We start from the raw sequence: 26566 nt of genomic DNA, 5'->3' as shown, positions 1-26566 counted from the left end.
CTCATTCCTCTGCACTGAGTAAACATCAGGGAGAAAAAGATGCTGACACTTGGTTTGTGATCTACTTTGAAAAGCACAAGATGGGAAGATATGCTGGCCTGGGAGGCAAAAGAAATTGTCTAAGGCCTAATGTCTGAAGGATACAACAAGACCAAGTGTGGTTAGGAGCAGGTGCAGGAAGACCCACCCAGATTCCAAGTGACTTTCAACCTTGAAGTTACATGGATTGTAATGAATTTGGGAGACATTTGAAATAGAATAACTCTGATTACTAAAGGGATAGGGGTATAGAAAATATGACTCAAGCTTTTGAAAGAAAGTTTGCTAAAAATTAATTGGCCTTCAGATCCTAATCACCAGGTGAGTTTCAGGGTGGGATCCCAGTCTTATAAAGGAACTGAACTACCAGAGAGGGTAAATAGGCTAATGACACAGTGAAGAAATAAGGTCCCCAGTTACAGGGGCAGGAAAGAGGTGAACAGGGGATACCATACTGAGAGATCACTCCAGCTCTTGCACCTCTTGGCTACATCTGGTTGGTATATTGATTAATTCATTCAATCAGGAATCCATTGAGCACTTATTATCATTTATGTATTAGAAACTAATAGGAATCAAATAAACAAAATAACATGCATATCCTTAGAGTAAGGAAGAAAGATAAATATTAGGGATTTAAGTGGAATACTATTATTATTCATGAACAGACATTGCATGGATACTACTAGTAGTTTTATCTATCACTGACTTAAATCACTCACACCAAGACATTATGAAGGACCAAAGAGCATACCTGCCTACTTTCAGCTTCCTGAGTTATAGTTCCCTGATGAGGATCAACTGGCCCTGAGGCACTTGACTAGGTAATTCTTCCATCTGACACATGTTGAATTAAAGGGATGGCTTGTCAAAATCCTTTGAATGGTTAGAGGTGAAATGGGTGAGGACAAGGGGATAAAATGGAAGTCTTCAGATTCCACTTCTGGAAATGAGACTTAATTCCATTATAGAATTGGATATGAACCTTCTGACACATTTCCTGCCCTGATTGATGGTGGGTCAGGAGCTGAGTAGGATCTATCTAACAAGTCCTGGAAGGAAGTGTGGGCTTAAGTGGTCTCAGCTGTGAGCTGGCATAGACAGAGGGACAAGGACAGTTCTACTGTCACTTCCTCCACAAAATCCTTCCAATCACCCAAACTGGAATGGTGGTTTATCACACTTTGTTTATATCTACTTGCTATTTGCCTTGTACTTGTACTGTGACAAGGGAGGATGCAGCAGTCCCTGGTCCTCAAGCCAGAAGGGCTTAAAGGAAAAACACTGCACTTCAAATTATACTCTGTGCCCAAGGAAAACAAAGGTTTCACAAATTCATATATTGTTGATATGAGGCCTTCAAAAGGGAGGGATGGGAAGAGCACATCAGGAGCTAGGGGAAGGGTGGTAGTGGTTATTTTCCTGGGAGACTTACTCAACATGGCAGAGCCCTTTATTAGAGATGATGGTACAGGGAAAAAGGAAATGATAAGAGCTAGGCAGGGTATTTGGACCCTTCCAAACTATGCAGACTTGAAAGATGTGCCTCTTAATTTTTTTTTCAAGATTTATTTATTTGAGAGAGAGAACAAGAGAGAGAGAGCACGCACAAGCTAGGGGAGGAGCAGAGGGAGAGGGAGAGAGTGAATCTTAAGCAGGCTCCATGCCCAGTTCTGGACCTGACTCGGGCCTCGATCTCACGACCTTGAGATTATGACCTAAGCTAAAATCAAGAGTTGGCTGCTTAACTGACTGAGCCATCTAGACACCCCCCATGGGTCTCTTATTTTAAAGAATAATACTGGATTATTACTATTCTAAGTATAAGATGATGATGATGATGATGATGATGATGATTTGCATGCCTTTAGAATGCACCTCTCTCTTCCCCATGCTCACATCACTATTTTGAGACTGGATTCTGAGTAGGGAAAGCAGGCAAGTCACAGAATTAAATGTAGGCAAAACTGAATGCTGGTGGTGTTAGATGGACCCTGATTGCACACTGAATTCCCCTTCCTGACACATATATCTAGCCTCTGGTTTTACAGGGCCCTTGGGACAGCGTGAACTGAACTCACCTAGTTTGGTTCTCACTCAGCTCCATTCTCATCTCCAAACACTCAGCTTCTTGCTCATTCAGCTACAGCCTCAAATCAGGCCAAACATGTTTCCATCAAAGCCTTTGCACATACTACCACACTTGTCTGGAAAGCGCTTCTTGGAAATGTCCACACAGTTTATACCTTTACTTTAAGACTACTTTCAAATTTCATCTTACGGGACACCTGGGTAGCCCAGTGGTTGAGCATCTGCTTTCAGCTCAGGGTGTGATCCTGGAATTCCAGGATCGAGTCCCACATTGGGCTCCCTTCGAGGAGCCTGCTTGTCCATCTGCCTATGTCGCTGCCTGCTTTCTGTGTCTCTCATGAATTAATAAATAAAATCTTAAAAAAAAACCCAAAAAACAAATTCCATCTTATTGGAGAACACATCATTCTCTTTCTCCCTATTCTCACCATTTTTCTCCATAGCTCTTTTTATGATCTATCACTCTAGGTATTTCTTTGTTCATTTTCTGTTTCCCTACCTCAGAATGCAAACTCCACAGGGGCAATGACTTTGCTTTGCTCAGTGCTGTGTCGTCAGGTCCTGGAGCTGTGCTCATGCTCCGTATGAATGAGATGAATACATGCCTGGCCACCAAAATTTAGATGTAAGTTGTAGATAATGACCAAGACCCACCAACTGGTGGAACCGAAGTGTTTGCCATGTTATGTATTTTAGGATTCTTTTAGGAAACATAATAAGCCTGGGTCTACTCTGTGAAGTTGTTAAGAGACACCCATGAGTCACTGTGGTAGGCAGACACAGGAGAAACAAAGCAGGGAGTGACATGTTGCGTCACCTCTGGTGGTACACAAGTGGGCTTATATTGCTAGATTATAAGCTTCTTGGAGGTGCTTATGTCACACTTCCATGATCTTAATAGCAACTAGCCCAAGGCTATACATAAATGCATACTTGATAACCCTTACTGAATGAATGAATGAATAATTTGATACTGAAATTAAGAAGCCACATGGGAATTATTTAAAGATATCTATAAAATGACCTCCATGAAATTACAATGTGGGTTTAGATTTATTATAAAATGAACTATTATACTATTTCAGGAATGAGATTGTGTTAACCTAAAACACGAGCCAACATAATATTCAGTCAGATAAATGGAATGCTCTGTCACAGGACTGTGAGAATTAACTGAGTCACCACATGGGAGGCATTTAAAACAACTGGATGTATAAGATCCCAGTGATGAGAAGAAATTATTATTATTATTATTATTATTATTATTATTATTATTAGCAGTAGTAGTAATGTTCTGTGGGGTGTGTGTTGTGTGTATGTATGTATGTATGTATGTATGTATGTATATGTGTGTGTACTGTCTTCTCAGAAAGCAAATATTTTACCGCAGAAGCCATGTAATATATTTATATGCACAAGAAAGAGGCTCAATACAAATACATGGGATAAATGAATCATTTCTTTCATTTGAAGAAGTTTTCTTTCCACAAGAACCTTGGAATGATGCTGTTACTATTATGGGTAGAGAGCCAGAGAAGGGAAGAAAAGCAGAGCTGGATGTGTAGAAGGTGGGCTTCAGGGTTCCACAGTGCTGGTGTTCAGTCTCACATACTAATTGTGTTTATGTGGGAAAGTTAACCATTTTTTCTAAGATTCAGCTCCCCTGTCTATAAAATATATCACAATAATAATAACATACCCCTCATGATTGTTTCACAGACCGAGTGAGAGAGTGCAAAACATATTGCACAGTCCTTGTACTTTGTTTTTCCAAATGTTCTAGTCACTTAGGAATTCAGAGTTGTATCTTATAAGAAGCACAGAAATTTAATAACCTTAACATACAACATACCTCTTTCTTCCTCTTCCACTTTATGGAGTTAAGGACACTAACAATAAAACAGGTTAATCAGCAAGTATTTCTGCTTCATTCATTTGGAAATGCATCATGGTCTGTTATGGGACCACTCTTGAATTCTTGTCTTACATTATTATGAAGAATTTCACTTGGTTGGTTTGTAACCCACAAATTAGGTTAGTAGTTGGTGGGGAGACTGCATCTCTGATTACATTATAGTCCTGGCTGTGTCAGTGACTATTCTTTATACTGGGCAACCTGGTTCTGCAAAAGTGTGACTCACTGACTTGCAGGCGGCATATTCTAAATTGGGGTCCCAGTCTCCCCACTTCCACCAGCAGTAGACCCAGACAGGTCCTTTAGCTCTCTGCAAAGCCATTTCCTCAGGTATAAAATGAACACAACAACCCAAGTGCTCTCAAAGGCCTGTTGTGAGATGAACATGGGCTAATGTATGTGTAAGTGCTGTGAGCTGTCAAGTGTTGTATAATTATAAGGTAATCTATGATTAATAAATCAACAATGATTTATTGATTGATGCCAGAGTGAGTGACTAATTTCATCAAGGCCTAAGGCGTTTAGGAAGTTATATTTGTGTAGTATTTTCACAACTCCAAGTACTTGAATTAAAATGCATTTTAAAAAATGATTAACTTTAGAAAACTATCTCAAAGATACCACATGCTCCCTTATGTGAGGTCTCACACTTCGATCTCATTTTTTGGTTATTCATCATCTTTGAAATTTCTGCTTATTTCGTGGTAACATTAAGGAAAAATAACTAAGTTTTGGATTATCTGTATCTCCTATATGAGGGGTGTGAAAGAATATTTGCTACTCAGATGGTTGAGATGCACCAAAAAATACATTTGGTTCTTTATTAAGGACACATAATGGCCAAGATAAAAAATAAAAATGTGGTGGCATGTTACCTATAACCAATTCAAAGATGCTAGAATGTTGCTACAGATTAAGTGCCTCAAGCAGTAGGGAAATCAGATGTTATTAAATACTTCTGTTACCCATGGTTTAACAAAATCATCATGCATGTAGTATAGTTGGTCATTTTTCTCTGGCATTTAAATCTATTACTAGTGTAATGCACAAGCCCTTTGCTATAAGACAATGAGAATCAAGACAATGTTGATTTAGTAAACATAGGAGTAACTATGTAGATTTTTTTTTTTTTTTAAGGCAGGCTCTACATCCAGCATGGAGCCCAATGCAGGGCTTGAATTCACAACCCTGAAATGAAGACCTGAGCTGAGATCAAGAGTTGGACACTCAACCAACCTAGCCACCCAGGTGCTCCTATGTTGGCATTTTTAAAGCCTACATGGTTTTTGCTTTTGTTTTGTATCCTTACCTTGAATAATTCCTACTATAGCTTTCTTTCCCTAGTGAGAACAAAATTTCTTAAAACATTGTATCAGTGTAGAGTGTCACATACCACTGAAACAAGGAAAAAATCCTGAAAAATAAGGTCCATAAAAATATCAGCATCTGCTTTCCTAGATATAGAGCTGAGAGCATCAAATTATATCACATGCAAAAATATTTTCTTTTCTTTTTTTTTTTTTTGGTATGAAAAATTTCAAGCGTTCACAAAATGAAGTATAAGGAACCTCAATATGGCATTACCCAGATTATAAAGTTATCAGATTTTGCCATTTGGGCTTCCTCTATCCTTTCCTTTTCTCTCTTCCTGCTTCCCTTCTTTCCTGTCCTGAACTTTGCTGAAGAATTTTAAAACAAATCCCAGATATTATGCCATCTCAGCCCTACATAGTCCAGTGCATCTGTACAAAATGTGTTTTTTTTCTATGTATCACAATGCCATTATCACATATAATGAACTTAAAAATCTTATTTTCTTGTTATCATTCAGTAATCAGTCCATACAAAATTCCCCAGACTTTCTCAAAAGTGTCCTTTTATATTTAATTAGTTTGAATTAAAATCCAATGACTCCAAACCACGTTTGGTTATTTTTGCTATGCACCTATTTTGATACTCCTTCCATTTTTTTCTCATGCATTGGACTTATTACTAAAACTGGATTTATTATCGTTGTCTTGTAGAATTCCTCACGTTTTGTATTTGTTTGCTTTCTTATGGTGCTGTTTAATTTGTTCCTCTGTCTTCCATAATTTCTACAAATGAAAGTCAGCTCTGAAAGTGTGAATAGATTCAGATACAAAATTTTTTAGCTGGGATACTTTATACAAAATGCTGTGAGCTTCACATTACATTGTATCAGGAGGAATAGAGATTTCTGGTTTTCTGTGTTCAGTGGGACAGTCAGACCCTCCACTGTACAGATCCAATTGAGTTTTCATCTAATGGTTTCATCTATTGATGATTATTGCTTGAATCAATTATTTCATTAAGGGCTGCACAACATAGTTTCTAATTCTATCATTCCTACCATATATATGTGTTGGCTGCAATTCATTTTGAAGAAATAACTTTCTCACATCATTTAAGATTATTTGGTTAGCCTGAAACAGTTTACCCAGAAAGGCAAGATAAATGACTCTTTCTTGTCTAATTGCCAGTTTCCAGAGTAGTAGCTAATGCTGCCAAAACCACTGTTTGAGTATAGCTCTTCTCTCCATTTACATTGCAGTAGCCTTGGTTCTGGCCCACACTGCTATTTGTTTCCATTTTCCATTTGTCTTTTACTGCCAAAATGGTACTTCTAGCCCTGCAATGGATTCTAACTGCCTTCAGAATAAAGTTGCTGCCTTTTGGTAAGACACATGAAAAATTCTGTGGTTGCCTGTCAGCCTACCTTCTACTCTCAACAGCCACCACACTTCAGGAACACAAGGAAGCTCAACAAACACATCTTGCAGTTTCCTTCATGCTTCTTAGAGATTCCCTTAAATAGCAATACCATCTTCATATTGTTTTCTTCCTAAATTATGCTGATGCTTCAAGACTCAATTCTTATGCAACTCCTCCAGTGAAGCCTTATTTGAACCAATCTCCTACCATCTCCTTAACATGATGTGATCACTCTCTCCTCTGAATTACCATGGCATTTCCAAGAGCCCTAATTTGGACAACTATTGCTCTGTCATTCTCTATTTGGTTGCACATGTGAATCCTCCTTAAACCAAATCATGCATTCTAAGAAGATTTGCTCTGTAACCTTCATATCCCTTGTATACAGGGTGCTAAGAAAATTATCACGAATTATTTGCATGTGATCTCTTTTGATTTGTTGCCTTTAGGTCAATTATGTGCAGTTAGCACAATGGAAAATAGTTACATTTTGATAATCATGGCCAAATATTTTATCAAAATATACTGAATACTTAGGAATCAGGCAACATGTTTAATGCCTTACAGGCCTCACTGCTTATTCATCATAATTTCCCTCTGAAGTAGGTTCTGCTATTATCTCCATTTTATCAAAGAAGAAACTAAAATTTAGAGAAATGACTTAACTGGCCAATATCACAAACCAGTGAAAGAAAGACCAAGGACTCAAATCCAACTATTTCTGAAAAAGACCTACAATCTACAACATCACATTAAATGTTTCCTTCCCCCAAGACTGTTGAAGAACTGGTGTGACGTGTGAGGAAGGCATTACACATCAATAACTTGGTAGAAGCTCCATAAGATTAAAATAAAATTTTGTGCATTTGCAGATTTTTTAAGGACAATAATTCCTGTAGTGGGGCACTTATCATAAGGTGGTAGAGAAGTCAAATTTGGAAGAAAAGTAAGACTATTTATAAAGAAGTATTCAAAATTGATTAGGGATTTTCCATCACTTTTAAAATTGAGATTTTTCTAACATACTGGCAATATACTACTGAAAGACAATGAAGTCGCAGTTCAAAGAGAGAAACTATACAGACTTTAAATTTTGGCACATTTATTCAATAAATATATCAATGGATATTCTGTGCCAAGTGATGTGAGAAGATACAAAATAATATAAAATGTCTACACTTTGCTCATAATCTAATAGAGGGGATAAGAAATACACTTGGCAGTGAACAAAAGCTAGCAATAGCCCATCATTGTTATAGCAGGGTTCCTCTTCTAGCCATAACTTCTATGGAAATTCCCTGGAAGAAGAGAAAACTTTCCATGTTTTTGATGCAGAGTAAATGGGTTTTTGCTGAAGAAAACAACTGGTGGCAAAGTTAAAGAAATATGGAGTTTTCCTATGATTAGACTTGTATCTTATATAATTATTTAAAAGACTTGAAAAAATTCCTTTCTGTGCCTCAGGCTTACTTAGTTAACCAATCAATATGTCCATTTTGGGTGGAATTATATAAGGAAGCCATACATTTTAAAAGCATCTCCATGATTCCAATAAAATTATAAATGATGAGGTTTATCAATGAAGAACTTTTATTTATTATTTTTTTACTTAAATTCAATTAGCCAGCATATCATACATCATTAGTTTCAAATGTAGAATTCAGTAGTTTATCAGTTGCATATAACACCCAGTGCTAATCACATCACGTGCTCTCCTTAATGCCTGTCACCCAGTTACCCCATCCTCCCCTCCCAGTTCCACTCCAGCAACCCTCAGTTTCTTTCCCAGAGTCTCTCATGGTTTGTCTCCCTCTCTGATTTCTTCCCATTCCATTTTTCCTTCCTTCTCTTATGATCCTCTGCCCTGTTTCTTATATTCCTCCTATGAATAAAACCATATAATAATTGTCTTTTTCTGATTAACTTCTTTTACTCAGCATAATACCCTCTAGTTCCATCCACATCAATGTAAATGGTAAGATTTCATCCTTTCTGATGGCTGAGTAATATACACCACATTTTCTATATCCATTCATCTGTTCATGGACAGCTCGGCTTTTTCCATAGTTTGGCTATTGTGGACATTGCTGCTATGAACATTGGGGTGCACGTGCCCCTTTGGATCGCTGCATTTGTATCTTTGGGGTAAATACCTAGTAGTGCAATTACTGGATCATATGGTAGTTCTACTTTTAACTTCTTGAAGAACTTTCATACTATTTTCTGAAATGGCTGTATCAACTTGCACTCCCACCAACGGTGTAAGAGGGTTCCCCTTTCTCCACATTCTCACCAACATTTGTTGTTTCCTGACTTGTTAATTTTAGCCATCTGATTGGTGTGAGGTGGTATCTCATTGTGGTTTTAATTTATTTTATTTATTTATTTATTTATTTATTTATTTATTTATTTAATTTTATTTCCCTGATAAGTGATGTTGAGTATTTTTTCATGTGTCTGTTGGTCATTTGTATGTCTCCTTTGGAGAAATGTCTGTTTACGTCTTCTGCCCATTTATTGACTGGATTACTTGTAATGAAGAGCTTTTAATACCTTCAAAATAAAAATCTTAATTCAATCTGGTGTGAGTACTCTATGAGGATACTGCTTCTTGCCTAACGATGACAAAAACAAGAACACAAAACATACTGTCATGATAGATTGAGAACAATTCTGGGTTCTGCCTTCTACCTTCTAAGAACTAGCTGTTGGTGAAATTTTGCACAAGCCACTCAATCTCTGTTATTTAAGATGAGTAGCTAGATTATCGTTAATGTCTCTTCTGTTTGTTAAATTATGTGATTGACTATCACTTTATATAAGCACAGGCTAATAACGGAGAAAATAGTGGAGCATTCTCTGACTAGTACAAGTCTATATAAAAGTTTATTACTGTATGGCAAAAAGAAATGAAATGTTCCCACTCTTACAATTAGACTATCCTTTCCTGCTGCTATTTTGCTGTTGTTAAGGAAGGAATTTTTTCCCCTAGAAATAAATGACTAGGACAGAATTCATTTATCTAATACGTATTTATTTATTAAGCACTGCTATGTACTAGGCACTGTGTCCAGTGCTGAAGAACACTGTAGAGCACAAATAGACAAGGTTTCTGCCCTCATGGAGCTTCCAGTTTGGGGAGCTCAATGTACACCATGCTGCAATGGAGCTCTTTCTGTCCTTGTTTCCTCTCTTAAAGATGAGAACACAAAGACTACTAAGTAACTATATCTTTAAGGAAGGGAGAGACCATACATGAAGCAGATACCAGGAGTAAAACATTTCTCCACTACTGGCATCAGCTACTGTTAAAGAAAAAATATTCCACACTTGTTGAAGATGCTGAGGCATCTTCATGGTCCACCATTCAGGACCATGGTGATAGGTGTAAAAACCACTGCAATGGGATTTTACATTAGGGGAGAGAGATTAGGCTCAACTCCAAATGCAGCATGTAGGCAAGTAGTAATTAATGGACAAGGAGCAGAGTAGGGATCATTAGGTAAGTGGGATCAAAAGTGAGGAGGGATTTTGGCTAGATTGACCCAAAAGGATTTTGCTAAAGACAGGTCAGGATGATCAGTCATCATCTGAGCAATGGTGGAATCTGAGGAACCTGGTCAGATAGAGAAGGTGATCAGGTATTGAGGTTTCTGATTAAACTGACTTAGCAGAGGGTTTTCTGAAACTAGATTTTATATGGGAGTATATAGATAGGCTTAGGGGAAGGTTCAGGAGTCTGACTAAAGTTTGGTTAGGCAAAGAATCTTTGTCTCTACCATTCACTTCCAGCCTATAAAAACAGTGGAGATTCCACAGAAAGTATGAATAAGAGGAAAGGATCGAGGGAGGCAGGGGACAGGGAGGAAAGGACAGAGAGAGAGAGGGAAAGAGAGTCCACCAAAAATAGTTGTCAGGAGCTTTAAGAGAACCAGGAGGTCTTGACACACATACCCTGGAAAGGGACTGCCATCTCATGCCTGCCAAGAAAATATGGATGGGGGTCGGTGCCCTGTTTGGTAGCAAAGAGAAAAATGACTGTGTTGGGAAAAGGTTCACTTCTACCAAAATGTTGGATCAGGAACAATGGGTTTTCTATGGATCTCATAGATCCATGAGGCAGCCCAAGCATACTGCCTTGAAGAACAGAGAGACTTACCAAAGAAATGAGTGGGATAGATCACTGGGTACCCCCAATGGGCTCAAGGAGGGAGAGCCTAAAGCCAGTTGAAGGAATGGTATCACTTACCTTGGAGAGATGGCACTGCTACATGCTTCCTCCTCCTTCTTAAAAATAAAACCACGTAAGAGTGCTCCATTAAAGCAAGGTAGACCCCACCTAGAGGGAATGAATGGTATATCACACTGCATCTGCACCCGAAGAGTGTGCAGTTTCCCTGCTTGGTTTGATGCTGGCTGGTGAGGATCACAGAGCTGGAGTTGGGCAGGAGGGGTAAGATGTTTGTGTCGGGCTCTGCAACTAAACAGTTCCATGTCTAAGTCAGATCCGAACTGCAGGGAGAGAGTTTTCACTTGAAGGATTTTATTATTTTTTTTTTCACTTGAAGGATTTTAAAAATTGTCCTTATTTCATCGATCTGCTCATTTTCATATCTGACATGAGATTTTTCTTTCCTTTTCTTTATTTATTTTATTAATTTTTTAGAAGGTTTTACTTATTTATTCATGAGAGACACACAGAGAGAGAGAGAGAGGCAGAGGCACAGGCAGAGGGAGAAGCAGGCTCCCCACAGTGAACCCAATGCGGGACTTGATCCGAGGACCCCAGGATCATGCCCTGAACTGAAGGCAGACGCTCAACCACTGAGCCACCCAGGCGTCCTTGGCATGAGATTTCTTCAGTGACTGAGAGGGACTTGAAAAGCCATGGGACCTGACTGAGATTTCATCCAGGGAAGAAAAAAGAAACACATTCAGAGGGAGGGTTTAGAGGGACCATCTGAGAAAGGATATAGGAGCTTCATGATCAAAATTCTGTACATTTAACAAGAAGATTTCACAACAACCACACAGACATATTTGCTATAAATTACCAAAAACGTTATAATGAAAATGTAATGATACATCAAATTGGGAGTTTAGACTGAGATCCACAGACCCTCTTTTCTGAAACTGAATATAACAAAGATGGTGAACATTGCTTTTCTTTCCCCTTCCCTCCCTCATCACTTCCTGTCCTCCATCTCCTCATTTGTTTCGATCACTTCCAGCACTCAGGGACATTTTTAGTTTAGTTTGGTTATTTCAGATTCAGTCCCACAGTGGGGCTGTATTGAGATAAATATATCTGTAAGCCAGAAATATCACAAACTACCAAGACGAATCGTCAGATTGCCTTGTCATGTTGCTCTCAGTTGGAAAGTAGCGTCTTACAGCTAGAGAGAATTATTCTTTAATATTCAGTTCTCTTCTAGGGGCAGTATTCGATGTTAGATCTTTGGTAATGTTTTGTGGCAAAGGACCTTTATCTTGTATATCACCTTCAAAGGAGAATTTAAGAATGGGCAGGTTGAAGAAAAGTGAATGTGAAAGGTCCCTTTTTCAGTGATGTTAAGTAGAAAATGACAGTGTATGGGTACCAGTGTGTTTTCTTACGGGTTTTGCACATTTTAAAGTATCATAAAAAGCATTTGATTGCCAAAATACATAAGCATTGATGTCTAACAATGATTATGGCTATAATTTCACAGGAATCTTAAAGTGTCCCCCAGACTCACCTACATCTGTATCTATTCATCTTTTCTCACTTCCTTCATCCTTTCTCAGTCATGGGAAGATGTGTGTATTCTCATAATCAAGGTCATACTTTCTCTATTTTAGGATCTCTTCCATGACTTTGCTCCATGAACGGCTCCCTCTCTCTCTCTTTTTTAATTTTTAAAAGATTTTATTTATTTATTAATGAGAGACAGAGAGAGAGAGAGAGAGAGAGGCAGAGAGACAGGCAGAGGGAGAAGCAGGCTCCATGAAGGGAGCCCAATGTGGGACTCGATCCCGGGACTCCAGGATCACACCCTGGGCCGAAGGCAGGCGCTAAACTGCTAAGCCACCCAGGGATTCCCCAATGGCTCCCTCTCTATTCTACACTTATTCTGTCTCTAATGGCTTCTTCTGTTCAGCCAGGAAAATATGATTAAATCTCCTTCTGCTTCTGTATTAGGACAAAAGCCTTCTTTGGCTTTGCATCTCTGTGGAGTTATTATCCAATCAATCATTCCTATTCTCAATCATTTCCTAGTGTGGTCAAGTTCAATGGACAATTTTCATTCTTATTTTACTTATCAAAATGTTAGTTAATAATGTTATGAGAGTAATAATTAGTAATAACAAGTAATCTCTCCAAATTTCAGAACTTTAACACATCATAGCTGAATAACCTTGCTCACATCATAGTCTGAAAGGGGTGTTTTTAGTTAAGGGTGGCTTTTTTCCATGTGATGATTCAAGGGCTATGGCTCTTTCCCTGTTGCTCTGCTATCAGCCAGGGCCTTGGGATCCTCTGCTTCTAGCTCTTGGAGGTAGGAAAAACAGGATGAAGATGGCATATTTCCTTTTTCATTGCTTTGGCACCCACAATCTATTGATTAAAACTAGTAAAATGGCACTACCAAAATTCACTTGAGTCTGGAAAATAAAGTCCTGGCTAGGTGTTCAGTGACAAATTTCTCCTAAGGAAAGAGGAGCACACATTTTCAATGGGGAGTATTATTGTCACTACCTATTTCTTGAAACTACTCTTTTCTCCTGCTTTATCCTCTATTTATGACAATTTCTTTATTTCTTCTGGAATGTCTTCTTTTTATTTCTTCCTCTCACATCTCACCGTGTGCCAGAGCTCTCTACTTTTTTCACTTGACACTGCCCTCTCTACATGAGCTCTTAGAGATGCAACTAAAATCTATATACTATCAGTTCATAAATTTGTTTCTCCCGCCAACCTCTTAGAACTTCAAACTATACATTAAATAACTTTTGGACACTGGAAGACCAATAGTCTCCTTAAATTTGATATGTCTGAAACTAAACTTATTTTCTTCCCTCACCTTCATCCTCAAACTGAATCCTGTTCCTCCATTAGCCGTTTAATAACATTACCATATAGACAACCAATATAGAAACCTAGGAGTCATGCTAAAACACTTTCCATATCTCATGATTCTCTCTTTTTGTACATTCTTCCCTCCACCCCATTAAAAATCATCCTTTAAATATTAGTGATACACCAATTGCATTTTGATTATGTCACCTCTCTTTCAACCCTGCTGCCACTACTAGGTGGTAGCCTCATGATGCCCATTATAAAGCTCAGGAATATTGTTATAGAATCTAAACTGTATCTTAGCCTCTAGGTTTGTGGTCTTCAAATTTACCAGCCATATTGCTGTTGGCATAGTCTACCTAAAATGAATATCAACTAAACCTACTACTCCACTCAAAATCTACCCATCATTCTCCATAACTTACCAGATAGCATTCAGTTTCTTTGGTGCACTATATAAAATTGGCAATTAGCTGGATCCTACTTTTCTTTTTTATGTTAACTGCTGCTCATATCTAAAGTCCAAAAATACTGAGTTAGCTACTCAAACAATATATGTTATTTTATTCCCCAGGAACCTTGTATATGTTTTTTCTCCTATGTGAAACAGTCCGTCTCTATTCCCCATTTCCCCTTCCTTATCTAGTACTCCTGACTTAGTTCAGGCATTATATCCTCTAGGAAAGATTACCCAAGACCTTTTAAGCATCCCCGAGTCTCTCTGTGGTTTCTATGCATCCTTAAACATCATTATCATTAGCTTTATCATTGTATATTTAAACTACCTATTTATTTTCCATGTTGCTATAGGCAATGAGTTCCTCAAGGCCATTATCATTCCTATAGGCTCAGTGCCGCCCATAAAGTAGGTATATAGTAAATGCTTGTTGAACTGAAATTGAACATTATTCCATTTTATTTCTTTTTTTAAAAATTTTTTTAAAATTTATTTATGATAGTCACAGAGAGAGAGAGAGAGAGAGAGAGGCAGAGACACAGGCAGAGGGAGAAGCAGGCTCCATGCACCGGGAGCCCGACGTGGGATTCGATCCCGAGTCTCCAGGATTGCGCCCTGGGCCAAAGGCAGGCGCCAAACCACTGTGCCACCCAGGGATCCCTATTCCATTTTATTTCTATTATTTCACCTGAAAAATATTTTTGTGTCCAACTTTCCTATTATTAGAGGAAAAACAACACCTCTCTAATATTCTGTTTGTCAGAGAGACAATTTCTCATTCAACTCACCTTTTATTTTTCAAATTTCATCTATTTTTTTGCCTTCTAAAATGCTTTTAAAAACAAAACTGCATATGTATATGCTTTTGCATCACAAAGAAGAATATAATAGATAATTATTTTTATTCATATAAAATAAGCTTATTGAAACGATGGACTGACTTATCAAGTTTGTGAAATATTTTGAAAGACTACTATTAAATTCTGAGTTTTCCACTAAATAGTTGTATTAGCCTGGGTTTTCCAAAGAAACAGAACCAGAACTCTATTTGTTACAAGGAATTGGCTCCATAGTTATGGAGATTGAGAAGTCCCAAGATTTGTAGTCAGCAAGCTAGAGACCCAGGAGAGCTGATGAAGTAGGTTACAGTCTGAAGTCTGAATCTAAAGGTGTGAAAAGACTGATGTTCTAGCTTGCAGACAGCTGCACAGAAAGAAAAAATTCTCCTCTATTTCACATTTTTATTTTATTCAGGCTTCCAGGAGGTTGAGGCTGACCCTCATTGGGAAGAGTCAATCTGCTTCCCTCAGTCTACTGATTCAAATGTTAATCTTATCCAGAAACATCCCTCACAGACATATCCAGAAAATGTCTGATCATATATCTGGTATCCCATGGTCTAGCAAGTTGACACATTAGATTGACCATCACAATAGTATATCATGAACATTTCCTATATCATTAAATATTTATCAAAGCCATAATTTTATTACCTACATAATCTTAAATCTTATGGATGTAGGTATCCATAAATTAAATTAAATTAATAGAATTAATCCATAAATTAAATTCTAAGTTAATAGAATTTAATTACTATTAAATTCTTTTATTGCTAGATATGAAATGGCTATAAATTTTTAACAACAGAAGTAATAATGCAATGAACATATTTATATAAATCTTTGATTATATATCTATCATTTTATAGTGATAATTGATGAGTTATCTAACTGCCCATTTTTGCTTCCTTTCAGGCACTCAGTGTGGTGGCTGGTGGGCTACTCAGCCTTATTGTTCCCCCTCTCCTAATTACCACCACCATGGCGGAAATTGTATTAACACATTCTCATGGCTCAGGGATGGTGCAGAGGTGGGCATGGGACATGGAGTTCTCCATGAGACTTTATTGCTAGAACTCTCAGGGGGAAGTAGATGTATTATATTGGAACTGCTGAACTGTAAGGATGTGATCTAGATTTTTGGTGGATTATGGATATAATGTCTTTACAGAATAAGGCTCATACACAGAGAAGAAGGCTTAAGAGACACAGAGAAAGACAGACCTCCTTCAAACTCTTTTGATTCCTTATGCAGTGCTACCTATAGCAAATTTGTTCTAGAATTCTTTTACTTGGACTAAAAAGTCCTCCTCTTATGTATAAATTATTTTGAATTGTGGATATCTCTTAGATATGGGATTATTTAGACACAGGTAATAAACACTGACTAAATAATTTTGCCAGATTACTTTTCAAAAAGGTTACATTAATTCATTTTTAACTAATTCATATTTTAATGAGTTCAGTAGAAATAACAGAATAAATGTAGAAAAATAATGGAAATAATAATGATAGTATTAGCATTAAATATTTTATTGAGTATGACTATATGCCAGTCATTATATTTGTCAGGGAGTTAATTGTACATATATTTCCTTTTTTTTTAAAGATTTATCTATTCATTTCAGAGAGAGAGAGAGAGAGAGTGAGAGAGAGAGCATGTGAACTGGCGGAAGGGCAGAGAGAGAGAAACCCAAGCAGACTCCTTGCTCAGCACGGAGCCAGATGTGGGGCTTGATCTCATGACACTGAGATTATGACCTGAGCCAAAATCAAGAGCCAGATGCTTAACTGACTGATCCACCCAGGCACCCCTGCATGTATTTCCTTTTTATCCACACGTTGAAATGGCCATTGGCAGAATGTGTCCAGAATATAAAAATATATATAATAAAACAAATCAACTATAATTTATTGTGTACACCTTTGCTTTTCTTTTAAACTTTTAAAATAAAATTGCCTAACTATTACATCCTGAAGAAAATCCTCCATAAAACAGACACAACTGAATGTTTTAATTGAGGTAATGCTATTTATTATAATACATAAATCTCTATGGCCTAATACTATAGGGATCATATTGATTACTCAAAATGGAGCATGTTGAAAATGAAAGTGGGAACTTTTAGTAAATATACTGGAACAACAGGTATAAACTGGAACTTCCATGGGACATAGAGCCACTTGAATTCATATAATAGATGTTTTTTTTTTTCTTACTTAAATAAAGAGATGCTGGTGCAATGGCAGAAGTCTTGAGTTTTGCTCCATGCAATTATTTGTGGGTCAGGCTTACAGAGACACTTTATTTTCAACATGTGACTTCCAAGGGTACTCTAGGTGTTACCATCCAAGAGGATTTATGGACTTTGCCTGGAAGTAAGGCAATTGTGTTCACACACATTCCATTGGCAAGAACTCAGTCATTTGGCCACATTGAAACACAGTAGTGGCTTCAAATTGTAGTCCAGTTAAGTACCCAGGAGGAAAAGAGAAATGGTTCAGCAACAGCCAGCCTGTATATTTCCACAGCTAAAAATAGAACATTTAAAACAATATTTATATAGTTATAGAAATATGTTAAAATTATGGCCCAGGAGAAATGAAACTATAGATTGGCATTATATTTTATCTCCGGAATATTCTCTTATTCTAGTATTTCTAAAATACTCCTAAAAAAAGACTCAATTAAAATAAGTTAGACAAACTATTTCTTTTAGCTTTTACCCTTCAAAAATTCCATCATACATTATTTTTATCAGAACCAATGTCCTAATCCCACTTTATTTAGACAATTTTATATAATATAAAAAGTTTCAGGGTTAGAAAAACCCAAGTCACAATACTGATAACTACTTACTAAAGTCAAAGTCTTGGGATGCCTGGGTGGCTCAGCGGTTGAGCATCTGCCTCTGGCTCGGGGTATGATCCCGCAGCCCCCAGGATCAAGTCCCACATCCGGCTCTCTGCATGGAGCCTGCTTCTCCCTCTGCCTATGTCTCTGCCTGTCTCTCTCTGTGTCTCTCATGAATAAATAAATAAATAAAATCTTAAAAAAAGTAAAGTCAAAGCCTTGAATAAGTTATTTAGCCTTTCTGAACCTCAGTTTTCTGTCCTATAAAATGGAGGCAAATACTTATCTCACAAGATGGTTGTGAGAATTAATTAATATATTTAACACACCAAGTTTAATGTTTGGCCCATTGTAGATGCTCAATAAATGTTGATTCTTTTCCTTTAAAGTACTTAATGTCTGCCGGATAAACTTAATTAATTGCTACTTGGGACAACTGTTCCCTTACTCTAATTAATAAAGCAAATCAATTGGAAATAAGTAATTTAAAACGCTGGAGTACAGAAATTGTTGCTACTAAAGTGTTGGCAAAAGTTACTCTTCTTCAAATGAAAGGAAAAAATAATGCAACTTTGCTAGATGACAGCACACAATGAATTCAGTGTTCAAAAGACTTCAAAGATGTGTGAGTGCAGAAAGGCAGTCACCAACCTTCATGGTGAAGGGTAGCAGAATTTGTCACCCCAGAATATGTCACTTTGACATAAGGATTTTTTTGAACTGAAGGCAATTGAGGAGCAGTTTAAAAAAAACAATTAAATAATAAAACATACTAAAACCAAACAAATAAAAAACTAAACTAAACTAAACTAAACTAAAACACCCTCTCTGTCTTCCCCTTATTTCCCTAAAAGTAGGACATAAATTTACAAAGCTGTCCCTCTCTACTAGAAAAGACACAAGTTAATCACCAGAGACAACTTTTATCAGTTTGGAGACTTTACTAACTAACCTTTATCTACCATTAGTTTTACATATGTTTGCCTGCCCACAATTTCCTGCCCCCAGAGACTCACAGTCCTTTGTCTTGTCACTTGTCTAAAAATTTATTGTTCCTTTGCTAAAAGGCTATATAAACCCAAGATCTACCCACTCTAAGTTACTACTCATCCCTGAATTTCTCCCATGTATATATGAAATATCCTGGTTAATAAAACTCTTGTTTTTCCCTTATTTTATCTGTCTTTTGTTACAGAGGCCCAGTCAAGAATCTAAGATGGGTAGAGGAAAAAATTTTCCTCCCCTGCAATGGCAAGCTAAATTTAATTTTTCATGAGAATAATTAAGAGAATTTTGTTGGGGGTTGCAATACCTTAAAATATGGATGAAAAGAATGACAAATTATGGTGAAGTAGAAGATTAATTCAGAAGTAAAAGATGCCCCACTGGAAGATTATGCTCTCCCATGCTTTAATAATTAGTGTTTGTCATAGCTTAGCTTATTCTTTAGGAGGCAAAAAAATGGAATATAAACCTTGTCATCTTCATGTGTAAGTAGACTCTTTAGCTATATTTTTATTTTGGAAATTTTATAACATCTATAGTCAACTTGATTTTCCAGGCTGCTTTTTACTAATGTCTCAAAAGTAGTTGAAAGCCTAGCAGAATTTAAAGCCAGCCACCAAAATCAGGGAAGACTGTCACAAAATTAGTTTTTTTGAAAATTAGGAACATACTGGTCTTCTAAAACTTGGATGAGATGACATGAGTGAATGCCTAAGCAATTTTCAAAAATGGAGTTATTACTTGAATCTTGTCTTTAAAGGAAATTAAAAACAGTTTTTTGAATTTACAAGTGGTACCAAAATCTAACATCTCTGTTTGGGATTTAAAACAATATTAAAGGAATAATTTCATTCTAGGTTACTTTTAGTTTCTTAACAACTTTAGGGAAGAGAAGAGTCCACTTGGAGCTAAAAAAGTATGGACAATTCTATGGAGGTGAATTTAGTTCAATGCCTTCTTCCTAATTATCTTCTCCAACCTTCAACCAGTGGCACTATTAGCCCAAATATGCCCTGTTTAGCTACCACTTCACCCTTTTCTTGATAACCTTTCTTCTCATATGTTTGTAACTACAACATTCCTTTTCTTTATTGCATCTCATTTGTTTAGAATTTAAGGTTCAAACCATATTTTCTGATAAATGACCTTAAGCCAAAGTGTTAATGAGCAAGGACTAAAAAGCTGATTTTTGATGATCTAGCCATTTTAGTGGAGACTTTAGATGAATCCACACTTATTTCCTAAAGCATAAATAACTGACATTTTAGGTTTGCACAGGAGCTCTGACTTAAGGACTCTCAAGTTATACTTCCTGGTGGCTGCTTACCTTATATAGCGTAGGGTAGACTATAGTTATTATCAAGTCTGTGTGCCTTTGGTAAGAGAAAAAGTTGAACTGGTTGATTACTGGTTCTGTATTAGTATTTTTGGAAGGGATATCTATAAAAGAGTGGTGTGGTGCCATGTGACTCCAGAGATATCTAACACATTTTTAGTTCTTGTTAAATTCAAAATGATACTTAAATTATATCAAAGTTATGACAGCCTGATCAAGGTTTAACAGCAAACTTTCATTTTCTACATCAAGCATTTGCTGAAGACAGATCTAGGAATTTAAATATGGCCTTCTCTGGAGATGAGCAGTTCTCAAGAACGGACTAGGAAATTTACCTGGAAGCCTTCAAATAGTTCACTTGAAGGTTCCCTTTCACTGGGACAGATGACTTGGCAGGAGGGATGGGCTGCAGAAATTTTGCTTTTATCAATTTCACACTTTCCTTTCCTCAGTCTTGAGAGCTAATACAGATCTAATTTTCCCTCCTTTCTCATGTTATTTTTCATACCTTGACACAGGGCATCTCTCATATTTCTGCTTAGATCAAGGGCAGAGTCAGGCAGATTAAGGCAGAATAAGCCTCAGCTAAATGTTTATGCCAGTATTTTAAATTTACTGCTTGCATGGTACACTCAAAGTGGTCATAAGAAAAATCAGTTTGTTTCCTACTTAAATTATTTTAATTTGGTCTAACAAACCGAGAGTTAAATTGCTATCAAACCTGCTCTATGGTTCATAACTTCCTAAAATAAAATTGAAATTGATCCCAGAAGAGATGAGAGATAAGAGATCATCTCTTATCATCTTAGAAGGCATTCTAATGTTTTCAAAATGGAAGATAAAAATAATCTTTTATTTTTATCAAGCAAAATATTCCTTTTGAGAAGAACAATGTGACATGGGCAGATTCCAAAGCCAGGTGGGTGGCCTTCTGTAGACAAAATAGTGGAACATTTGACTAAATTTTGTACTTTGGTGTCAGGTAGACACAGCAAATATAGAAGACAGCTGATTCTATGACAGATTCCTCATCTTTTCTAGATTCATGTGGTTAGCCCACTTGAGAAAATTTAGAGACTATGCCTTAAAATAACAATAAATAAAATATGACAATGCTCAAATAGTAGAATCATAAATAAAAGATTTATAGTTCGTGTCTTCAAATATCTCTATTGGTATGTGCCACAGAAAAGTAGACTCAAAATTACTGAAGCCTTAATAGTATTTAAATGTGATATTTATAAGAACTAGATCTCTGCAATTACATGACATGATCTACATACATGATATATATTTGGTTAACATTTTAAAAAATATTTTATTTATTTATTCCTGAGAGTCAGAGAGAGAGGGGGGCAGAGACATAGGTAGAGAGAGAAGTAGGCTCCATGCAGGGAGCCCGATGTGGCACTCCATCTCCAAACTCCACAATCACACCCCTGGCCAAAGGCAGGCACTCACCCGCTGAGCTACCCAGGTGTCCCTTCAGTCAACATTTGTAACAATGGTTTAAAAATTTCTCCAAAAGGTTTAGTCAAGAATCTAGTTTTATTTTTACACTACTGATTTGAGTAATATTATTACTGTCATCCTCGTATCATCAGCATGAGTTTTTCTATTCATTCTTGTAAATGTATGTGTGTATGTGTGTGTATTTGTGTCTGCATGTATGTGTGTGCATATGTGTATTTGTGTGTGTGTGTATGTGTGTGTGACAAACCGATGTAGATAGTGGACAGCCTCTTTTGCCTTGCTAAAATAGACTAGAGGTTGCAGGGTTTTTAGAACAAGTGATTCTAGACATTCCATAATTCCCATTGTCCTGGAGAGAAAATGAAGGCTTATCATCTCTTGAGTAGATTACAAAAGAGCTTTCCTGATCTTTCTCTTTAACCAAAATGTTCTCATTCTCTTCTTTGCAGGCCCCTAGGCTCTTGTTTTCTGAGATAAATCACTCTCTTTCCTCTCAAAGCAAAATGAAAGGGGCAATTATACCCTTGGTGATTCTTAATTGTCCCAATTAACTAAGTCGGTTTCTGGAGTCTGAGCTGAAAATGAAGCTTAGAATGTGCCTTCAATAAGTGGAATTTGTTAAGCCAACTTGAGCCTTTTTTTCCCCAGGAAAATTCAGCTATTTGAATATTGAACTGCAGTCACTCTACTGGTGCCCTCAATTTTGGTTAGAATAAAAGTAATGTGCTCTCTTTCTATATCCTTAGTTAAATTAAAGGGGACAACAACAACAGAATTCCAATACCAAGGGTTTCTTTAGCATATTTTTTTGAACAAGAAGTTTTTATTTCTTCCACATGTTTCCCTGATATCAAATCAGTATTTAATATTTGTTCTTATATTTATGTCTGTTTACCAGTGAGTTGTATCAAATATCAAATGAATTGTACTAGGAACTGATATGAAAAGCACTGTGGGTCTTGTGGGTCTAAGAGAAATTAATATCTGGATTATGTAACCTAGATATGTTCTTCTCTTACATATGGGAACATTGGAAAGAGACATTCATTTGATTCTAAGAATTAGAGGAATTCGAAAAAATATTTTGAAAAAACTTAAATGTTACCACGAGGGTAATTAAAATGAAACATATATGTTTTGCATCATTGGATCAGAAGAAAACAAATACAATACACTTTTAGCTAAGTCAAAAAAGGAGTGACATCATCAAGATGTGACATAGGTCATTCCCGACTTTAGTTTCCCTTATAAGAAAATTAACTAGGACTATCCAAAACACAAGACACCACTGTGAAAATTCTAGAATCTGGGGATGAGGAAGTGGCCCATTAGACAACAGAGACCAAGAAGGGTAGGAGGAATTGCTATACTGTTCTCAAATTGTCCCTCTTCCCATGCTATGCCCAGTGGGGCTCCTGAGGCCTACAGCTTCTCCAGTGAGAAAAGACACGCCAAGGCTGACATCCAGTTCCTCCTGTATAACATGATGCTAGGAAGTTACCTCAGGTGTTGCCTCATAGGAAGCACCCAAGCAGAGAGCCCAGCCAGTTGCTCTGTGTGTCTGCAGAATTAAACCACTGGCTCTTTCTGACAGGGAGACTGGCGTGCAATTTAGGTTCACAGCCAGTGAATCAAACATACAGGCCTGTTTTACAGCCCCACTTGGGCAGGGGAACAAATTCATAACCCTCCATACTGCTGAAGATAGCCCTCAGTTTCACCTAACCAGGAAGCTTAACCAGAAAATGTGGAATGCTACATAACCCACTCTATAGTCCTGCTTATAGCAGCACTCAAGCAGAGAGCCCAGCCCCTAACTTTTCTCCATCTGCAGAGCCATGCCGGTGTCCCTGTCTTTGCATGGAGCTGAGTGGGCAGATCTGCCTATTTTTGGTCCCCTGCCAATAAGCTTTACTGGCCTTGGAGCCTGTTCTACTGCTTTTTCAGAGCAGGAAAACAGGTTTGAAGTCACATCTGCTGCTAAGCATACGCCCAGCCCTATCTGACCAGGAAGCCTAACCAGAGCACCTGAGATAGTACCTAGCTCATCCTATGGCACTGTTTCTAATAGCATCTGAGCCAAAAGCCCAGCCAATGACTTGGTCCTCTTACAGATCCAAGCCAGTAGCCTTGTCCAGCCAGAGAACTTGGTGGGCAGATGTGCCTGATTTAAGTTTCCAACCAATGAGCCATGCTGGTCTTGGAGCCTGTTCTGTCACCTTGCCTAGGAAGAGAAGTGGCTTCACGTCCCTGCTACTGCTGAATATAGTCCTCATGATTGCCTGATCATGAAGCCTAATGAGAGCAACTGAGAGGCTAAGTGCTCACCTTACAGCTCTACTTGCAGTGGTGTCTGAGCAGAGAGCCCAGCTTGTGTCTCTGTCCATAATCTGAGACAAGCCAGTGGCTATGTCTGGCCAGGGAGGTTTGTGATTAGTTCTTCCTGATTTGGGTTCCCAGCTGCAAGTCATACCAATAATGAAGCCTGTTTGATAGCCCTGCCTAGGCTGGGAAGCAAATTTGAAGTCCCAGCTATGGCTGAATATAGCCTCCAGCCTTGCTTAACCAGAATCCAACAAATGGGTAAAAGAAGAAATTTAAAAGAAGAAAAAAATATCTGAGACAAATGAAAATGGAAACACAACATACCAAATCTTATGGGATGGCACAAAAGAAGTTCTAAGAGGCAGTTTACAGCACTAAAAGTATATCTCAAAAAATAAAAAGAGAAAGATCTCAAATAAACTAACTTTATACCTCAAGGAACTAGAAAAAGAAGGACAAATTAAGCCCAAATTTAGTAGGAGGAAGGAAATAACAATGATTAGAGTGGAAATAAGTAAAATAAAGAACAGAAAAGCAATGAAAAAACGAATAAAACTAAGCTTGCTATTTAAAAAGATAAACAAAATTGACAAACCTTTAACTAGAGTAACCAAGATAGATACTGAGCACCCACATAAATAAAATAATAAAAGAAAGAAGAGGTATTATAACTGATACTATAAAAATACAAAAACATAGAGACTACTAAGTACAACTACTCACGAACAAATTGAATAAGCTAGAAAGATGGATATATTCCTAGAATCATAGATTCTATCAAGATTGAATCATGAAGAAATAGAAATCTGAACAGACCAATAAAAACTAAGGAGATTGAATCAGTAATCAAAAACTTCCCTGGTGGCTCAGTCAGTTAAACATCTGACTCCCGATTTTGGCTCAGTTCATGATCTCAGAGTTGTTAGATCAAGCTGTGTGTCAGGCCCCATGCTGGGCATGGAGCCTGCTTAAGATTGTCTTTCTCTCTCCCTGCTCCCCTGCCCCACTCCCCCACACACTTGTGTGTTTTCTCTGTCTCTCTTTCTCGAAACAAAATAAAACAAAAACTCCCAACAACAATAAAAAGCCCACAGCCAGATAGATTCATTGATGAATTTTACCAAACATTTAAAGGAGAATTAATGCTAATTCTTCTCAAACAGTTCCAGAAAACCAGAGAAGAGGGAACACTCTCAAACTCATTACAAAAAGGCAGCATTACTTCGATGCCAAAGCCAGATAAAGACACTACAAGAAGAGAAAACCATAAACCACTCTCCCTGATGAATATAGATACACAAATTCTCAAGAAAGTACTAACAAACTGAATTCGGGAGAACATTAAAAGGATCATGCACCATGACCAAGCAGGATTCATCCCTGGGATGCAAGGATGGTCAACATATACAAATCAATAAATGTGATACATCTGGTTAATCGAATGAGAGATAAAAAAACATATGATCATTTTAATAGATGCAGAAAAAGCATTTGACAAAATTCAACATCCATCATGATAAAAACTCTCAAAAAATTGGGTAAGGGAGGAACATAACTCAACATAATAAAGGCCATATCAGGACAAGCCCAGAGCTAACACCATACTCACTGGTGAAAGATTGAAAGCTTTTCCCCTAAGACTAGGAATAAGACCAGGATGCTTACTCTCACCACTCCTACCTAACATAATAATGGAAACCCAGAACAAGGAGACAAGAAAAATAAATAAAAGCCATCTAAATTGAAAAAGAAGTATAATTGTCCATATTTATAGAACATGATTTTATAGATAGAAAATCTTAAATATTCTATTAGGAAACTAATAGATCTTATCAATGGATTCAATAAAATTGCAGGCTACAAAGTCAGTAGTGTTTCTGTATACTAACAATAAATTATAAGATGAAAATGAAATAAAGAAAACAATCCATTTATAATAGCATCAACAATAATAAAATATTAGTAAATTTAACCAAGGAGATGAAATATCTTTATACTGAAAACTATAAAACACGGATAAAAGAAATTGAAGAAGATACAAATAAATGGAAATATATCTTGTGTTCATAAAAGGCCATGCTATCCAAAGCAATCTATAGATTCAATGCAATGTAATGATTTTTGTATATGAAACGTTTTAAAGCACAAGCAACAAACATAAACAAATGGGACTACATCAAACTAAAATCTTCTGCACATCAAAAGAAATTATCTACAAAATGAAAAGGCAACCTATGGAATGGGAGAAAATACTTGTACATTCCTAGCAGTGGAATTGCTGAGTCAGAAGGTAAGTGCATATGTAGCTTTGCTAAACACAGCCAAATTTCTCTCCAGAAGGGATATAACAATTTTCTTTTCCACAAGCAATATATGAAAGTGTCTGTTCTCCCCAGCCTCTCCAACAGAATGTGTTGTCTCACTTTCTAACTTTTACCA

Source organism: Vulpes lagopus, chromosome 16 (assembly GCF_018345385.1).
Source record: "Vulpes lagopus strain Blue_001 chromosome 16, ASM1834538v1, whole genome shotgun sequence".
Classification (NCBI taxonomy): Eukaryota; Metazoa; Chordata; class Mammalia; order Carnivora; family Canidae; genus Vulpes; species Vulpes lagopus.
Note: the sequence above shows the minus strand (reverse complement) of the source record.